Source organism: Nannobrachium achirus (assembly GCF_963921795.1).
Source record: "Nannobrachium achirus genome assembly, chromosome: 2".
Taxonomy (NCBI): Eukaryota; Metazoa; Chordata; class Actinopteri; order Myctophiformes; family Myctophidae; genus Nannobrachium; species Nannobrachium achirus.
Genome location: NC_137811.1, coordinates 2,443,118 through 2,448,769, shown reverse-complemented (window position 1 = coordinate 2,448,769; position 5,652 = coordinate 2,443,118). Strand labels below are relative to the sequence as shown.

Genomic DNA, 5,652 nt, shown 5'->3' with positions numbered 1-5,652 from the left:
CAAACGATCCCGTCTTCTCAGGAAGAGCAGGCTGTTCTTACCCTTCCTGTGAATCGCCTCTGCGTTGTGCGACCAGTGTTTCCACGGACACCGCCTTCCATCCAGCTTCGGTGCCATACCGTAAGACATAGTCTGCAGACAGGGAAGATGAAATTAGCTATATAAGCACAGTCAACATGTTTTCCCCACGCCAGTGATGTCGTTCGAACCTTCTCTCAGTCAGTGGGGGAAAATAAAAGATACAATGTTACATTAAACCCTGAGACACAATCTCTTCCATTGAAATAACCAAAGAGTTAATGATCGTTTCGGCCTACACCTGCCACTGTTCAGCGACTGTTGCAGCGCAGCTATCTACAAGACTCTTATTAAGAAGGACCCAGAAGGGGCACTGTTTGATGTAAAGTCATCAACAAAACTTCCAGCTAAACCTTCAGTTTTAGAGGGGCTTTCAACAGGATAATCACAAGGTTTGTGTGCTTTATTAAGATAAAGTACCAAAGAAATTAGAACAACCAGGCTGACCGCATTTAAGACAAAGTGTCTTTCCTGAACAAAGTCTGTGGATTAACTTCAAGTGCGTTGTTAGTGAGTTGGCATTGGCCTGAGGGACTTTACAAATAAAACAAAACATCTCAGTATCAAATCAGTGCATCATCAGAGCACTCAGATAACAATATACTTTTCAGTATTAAAATTCAGTGCAGCATCAGAGCCCTCAAAATAAATCTTCTCAGTTTAGCATCAGAACCCTCAAAACCATCTCAAAAGTATCAGAAATCAGTGCAGAATCAAGAGCCGGGAGTCTCTGGAAGGGGACCCAACCGGTAGGAGACAATATAATCTCAAAAGTATTAAATAAATAAAAACAAAATAAAAATAATAATCAGTGCAGCATCCGAGCTCTCATTTATTTGACCCTGGGATTGACCTTTGTGGTAGCAGCATCTATCTGGTAAACAGCACTTTGCAAGAAGTGGTAGACATTAGCCAGATCCCGGTTGTACGAGGTAGCGAAGACGAAATGATTTTTAAAAAGCGTGTCGAAAGAGGCAAGGGAGTCTGGTGACTTACACGGGATTGCACGTTTGTCAATCACAATGAAGTATTTGTGTATGGTACACCTCTGGGTCCCCACAGCCAGTAGATAGGGTTGACGACTCTCGTGATGCTGTCCAGATGCCCCTCGACACTGGTCCCAGTCTGTGACAAGAGAACTTCATTAGTCATGTTATTACAATTAATATGTTTGCAGTTTAGAGCCCCAACTTTATGAGATAGCCACCAGAATCACTTCTTGCCACAAAATGCAACCAACAACATTCTGCCTTATCTTTATTCTGCTAAATGTAAAATAAATAAACATATTCATATCGGTGTATCTCAGGCTGATGGGGATAGATCTGTGGGGGGCGAAAGCAGACAATTATCACAGGGCAGTCGCTGATTACAGATGAGCATGGTTATCGCATGATTTCACAAAAGTATAGTTTTAAGGGTGACTATTAGGGACAGAACAGTGAGCCATCTTAAACTTTAATTGAACTATAACCTTACCTAGATGAACTTCACAAGGTGGTCAATGGCTTGTCGGGCTGAGAGCTTCCCTGGTCTCTTGTTGCGGCCTTGAGGTGAGGGTGGCATGAGGTGGATAAGGCAAGATGGAGGACATCTCACTGTCCCATCCTGAAAATACAAGGGAGAGAAAAAAAAACAGACATTTTTACTAAAATCTCTTCATTTTGGTTTCGAAACCAATTCCCTCTTCCATTAGTATTAGTCATTTAATTCCAGCATACCATTTTCCAGTTGTCCTGTTGGGATTCAGCTTTATGAAGCAGATCTTCAAGGTCGCCTGTCTGGGTGAGGCCATGGCTTTGTTCAAGGACTTTCTGCCTGTAGCGAGTAGGCCCCTTTTCCAGGAACTTGGAAAAGGGGCAGCGATGCAGCGATGTCATCACCAAACATCAGACTGAAATTCTGCTCCATCTGCAGACAAGATGGAATACAGACGACAACATGGCATACATTTTTAATAGGTTCACCTTATGACCAGGGCTGTGATCTGTTTAAAGTCATTTTTCATTTCAGTTCGACTTTAAGGCAATACATACCATTCCCGCAATGTCAAGAAATCTTGGAAAGGTGGTGAATATTTCAGAGGACTTCACTGGGTCATGAACCATTGCTTGGCGATGGGTGAAGGTGTGTTTCATCTTCTCCTCGACGATTGCTTCATCAGTTGTATGGTTCATCAGTGCGATGGCCTCACAACACTGGGTTTTGACAGGGGATTCTGACACTCTGTAATGATCCTCTCTCCTCCAGGTTTGGCCATCAGAATGTTTTCAATCATCTAAGTGGGAGGGGGGAAAAGGGGGGGACAGGGATTTGGTGGCCAAATATATTTACAGTAGCACAAATGTAAACCATGCCCCCCATACTTCTCCGCAATTGTACTTTGCCATTTACCCCCCTGCTGCCCCCTTTATCAGAATCACCATCTTGATCTCCATTTCAAACAGTCATCTGCAAATCTTACCTGAGCGAGATGAGTCAGGTCAGCTCTGTTCCTTTGGGCAGGACACGGCTGCAAAATGGTGGTGTCATCAGTCCCCATTGTCTGCACTGGAGCTGAGAAAGGCTAGTTTCAGTGAGCCTCACTGAATCTAGCATGTTGACATAACAGGAGTGATTATAATAACATATGATTAGCAAGAGGGGATCATTTGTGTTAAGAGTAATGTAAAAGAGATATTATAAATAAATATTGCGTGCCGGATCAAACAACATGAAGTGCTTTTGCGCACTGCTGCCAGTAGCCTACTTATTTAGCGTCTGGTACTAACTCTGCTGTCACGTACTGCAGTTGTTCTCAAACTTTTCAGGCCGCAACCCCAAAAATAATCATATTTTAACTGGGGACCCCCCACCCTGACGAGCACTAAGAGTTGGGACAGTACATTTTGTATAACACTGTTCTATTGTGAAAGTCTAGCAGATCTACATGCTCACAACGCCTCGCATTGCGAGGCTTTGTGAGCATGTAGATCTTCTATTTTCACAATCTCTGAGTCTAATATTTGATCATTTGGCCCAATGTTTAGTCTGTCATTTTAGAGGTATTAAAAAGTCCTTAAATTGTCACTTTAGAAATGTGCAAATACCCTCTATACACTTAAAGTTTGTTGGTTTGTTTACTGTTGAGAAAACAATGATTAGCCAATCATCAGGGGACCCCCCAAAATAATTTAGGGACGCCCCTGGGGGTCCCGACCCAAAGGTTGAGAACCACATTTCTAATACCTCAAAAGAACAGGGGAACAAAGGAAAGAAAAGACCGTTATAACATTAAAAGTAAACAAATTATATAAAAACTGGTCAAACGTTGCCCAAATTGTCAAATGATATAAGAGGCAACAATTGTGAAAATAACAGATCTACAAGCTCACTGCATTCCAAGTGCTTGTCAGGGTGGAGGGTCCCCAGTTCAAATATGACTATTTTGGGGGGTCCCCAGTTCAAATATGATTATTTGGGGGGCTTAAGTGGTTAACAGTCAACAGGATCACTGATTACATTAATTATGAGAAGCAGTGTTCTTGGTGACATCACCACCAACAAGTGCCACAGGATATAAATAACAACAAGTGGGCTTGAGACCAGTATATTATACCAAAACTTCATAGGATAGACCAAGGATATTCTCCTCAAAAATATAAAATAAATAAAAAATACCAACAGTACAAAGGCAGGGCCCTTAGCCAATGAGGCTAAGGGCACAGGGGTATATATTTGTGCCCATATGAGCCCACACTGTTTTGTATGAACAGTATTTCTAGTTAAGAACTGGTTCTCAAACTGTTTTTTTATTTAAAGGACCCCCTGTTTTTAGTATGCATATGGCCATGATCCCCCATCATCCATAACTCCCCTAGAACTGTACAAATGGAACCAGATGGACCTGTTAGGGTTAATTTGGTTCCATTTGTATACTCTACTACCATTGCTAGCTAACATTAGCCACAAATACCACACACACACACACACACACACACACACACACACACACACACACACACACACACACACACACACACACACACACACACACACAGTATTGAACAGCTGCTAGCTAACTTTGGCTCTGTTAGCCACAATACCACACAACAGGCTGCAAGCTGTGCACAAATACACAGCAAAGCACCTTCTGTTAATACAAAATAAAAAAACGTCCACTTCTATCAAAAGGGAAGCTTATCTTACACATTTTGAACATTCAGTTCCATTAGGATGTAGTCTACTGTAAAAACGTTAGCATCAGCTAGTGTTAGCATTAGCTAGCGTTAGCATTAGCTTAGTTGTACTGGTTGGATGAACCTTTCAGAAAAATACACACTTTGTACAAAAACACTGCAGACAACATTCTTAAGTAACATACAGTACATGTAGGTTACTTTATCCAGTGGCTATGTTGTTTCACCTACCTAAAAAGGATAAAGTCCATGAGAGCATATAACTCCTGGTTGTTCTTCTCTTCAGCACTGACTGACTGAGGTTCAAAATGGCAGCCAGCCCAGACTGGTTCAAACCAGTTCCAAGTCGTTCCAATAGCTCCTCTCTGTCTTGAGGAGCAATAGATGAGCAGCAAATGAGCAGCAAATGTTTCCTCTGAGAAAGTATAATAATAAGGATATGCCCCGCCTCCTACAGAGCTCTGTTTCCTGCTAGATCAAAGCAATATGTGATGTCACTGTTCTCATCCTTCCCAGTTGTTGTTTGGGCAATTAACCCTTTGACTGACTGCTGCTGAAGCAATAATGCATTGTTTTTCATGAACTACTGTACACTTATCTAAAGATTAGATCTGATCAGATCAGATCAGGGGTCTTCAACAGGGGGTCCGCGACCCCTAGGGGGTCCGCGGGGATACTGCAGGGGGTCCCCTAAAAAGGGGGGGGAAAAATATATAGGATATATATAAATATATAATTTATTTTAAGAAAGAAAAAAAAGAAAAAATATATATTTTAATAGCATTATTATTATAGCAGTATTGAATGCACAATGTGATTTTACACAATTTTATACATAAATATACAATATATGTTGTAGCCCCCTTCCCTACCCTACAAGGTATCTCAGTTATAACTATTATAATTATAATAAACATACTATAAAGTGTTAGGCCTATACATCATTGGAAAAAATACTATTTTTGTCAATACTGCATGTAGAAATACTCTGTAACAAATCATTCTAAATTTACTTAAAGTACAAAACTGTTGGTATGAAAATGTATTTAAAGTGCAAAAGTAGAAAGTACTCATTATGCAGAATCTTTGAAAAGAGCAGCTCTACAAGCTTACAATGGCATTGGTAACATTTTTGAGAGGCCATTTTTGCGACCGTTAGGTCGCAGTTACTATCAAAACCTTCACTGGCAGTCTGTCTGCCTGTCCGTCTGTCCGTCTGTCCGTCCGTCCGTCCACATCACGGCACACGGCACACTTTTGCCCTTCTCCACAACCGTTGCCCCTATCCATGCCAAACTTTGCACACACACTCCTTGCCTGCCAATCCACAAGCTCCACCCCTCCAGAGACCCCTGGAGCTCCAGGGACCCCCAGGGACCCCCTGGCGCCACTGCCA

At 41.8% G+C, this 5,652-nt stretch overlaps 1 long non-coding RNA gene across 1 annotated transcript; it reads right to left on the bottom strand.

Moving 5' to 3' along the window:
* Positions 1–947: 947 nt before the first annotated feature.
* LOC308303461 lies at positions 948–4,879 on the bottom strand. The gene is made up of 3 exons (XR_013962993.1): positions 2,543–4,879; positions 1,800–2,356; positions 948–1,686 (listed from the first exon to the last, which is right to left on the bottom strand). It is a non-coding gene; the product is annotated as an uncharacterized lncRNA (long non-coding RNA).
* Positions 4,880–5,652: the final 773 nt, after the last annotated feature.